Genomic DNA, 1,579 nt, shown 5'->3' on the forward strand with positions numbered 1-1,579 from the left:
TGTTTCCATTGCAGTTTTGTGAAAAACACCAATTTAGATACGGCTGAAAAACCACCTCATCCTAGAGCAAAAACAAAGAAATCCTTGTCTGTGGGAGAAGTCCCAGACGGAGCAGTGAGGGAAACCAGAACTGGAAGCACAGGGCTGGTGTGAATACACCCTAAAAACAGGTAGATCATCATGAACTGAACACCACTCTGACGTAGTTTAACCTGTTGTCATTAGAACTGAATTAGTTTGTCACGGTTAGGTGGGTGTGGTTGTTTGTTGTTGAATGAAAATACAGAAAATAAATAAAAAGAGTTAAAAAAGGAACAGTGGAACTTCCTTTAAGTCTTCACAATAAAAGTCTCAAACATGCACACATAATATTATTTCCAGGTTGTGTCCAGCTTTAAGCATGTTTTGGTGTTTGTGCCAAAAGAATTTCCTTGTTAATAAAACCCATCCTGTAGTCTGAGTTCACCATAAAACATGTGATGATTGTAGGTCTGTATGGTTATTGAGTTCCTTCTTATTATCAAAATAACTACTTTATTTTATCAATTTGTCAAATATTACTTTGACTTATTACTCATCATTTTGACTTTATTTTTAACATTAGACTTTAATTTTGATGTTTTCAACATTAATCTCAAAAACAAAAATATTTTCTTTCAATTTTTTTTCTTGAGTAACTCAATTTGACAGTGTCACATGAAAACGTACACATACACAGGAAACATGTGAATACACAAGAAAATATCTGAATAAATTTACAGGAATCCCCCTGAATAACTCTTATAACAAGGCTCACAGCTTTAGAAAGTAAGATGTAATCACTAGAGGATAAACAAATAAATACAGAATAAATCTCATTATATATTTATTTATATAATTTGTATAATAATTTAAGAAATCTGTCACCCTGCAGTAAGAAAGTACATAAAACGTCTCCCTCTATTTATTTATTTGCCTTTACAATGTGGGATTCAAATGGATTTTTAATTGGATTAAAACAATGATTCTATAAAAACATTTTATATTAATAAAGTTGAATGGAAAACACTTGGAATGGAAACTAATTTCCTGATTATGGCTTTTGCTAATTTTAAACATTATTGGTGGATTAGAACTTGCTAAATTTATAAATTAAATTTATATGCTAAATTTATAAGCACTGAGGTCTATAAATGTTATTGATCAACAATTATTTTAACAGCTGAGGGTGAATGCTATCACACATTTTGTTCATATGTGTGTCACTTATCCTGCACCTTCCTGTCTGTTGACCAATAGGAGAGGAGCTGACCCAAGAAGACCCGCCCACCTTATTTACATAATGAGGCAGAAATGCAGAAGGTAAATTAAAAACAGGAGACAGAAATGTAAAAACAACTCATGGAAATAAAAAGACTTGTGGGAAAAATAATAAAAACATTAAGAGACCCAAATGGCTGTACAAGTTAAATGTTTTTTAAAACTGTAAAATTTAAATTATGTGCTAAAATGTACAATTTATGGAACTTAGCTGGAAAAATAAATATGAAGGTAAAAACACCAAGTAAAGTTCTCCTTTTTAATTTAATTGGTTCATTTT

Source organism: Austrofundulus limnaeus, unplaced genomic scaffold (genome assembly GCF_001266775.1).
Source record: "Austrofundulus limnaeus strain Quisiro unplaced genomic scaffold, Austrofundulus_limnaeus-1.0 Scaffold356, whole genome shotgun sequence".
Taxonomy (NCBI): domain Eukaryota; kingdom Metazoa; phylum Chordata; class Actinopteri; order Cyprinodontiformes; family Rivulidae; genus Austrofundulus; species Austrofundulus limnaeus.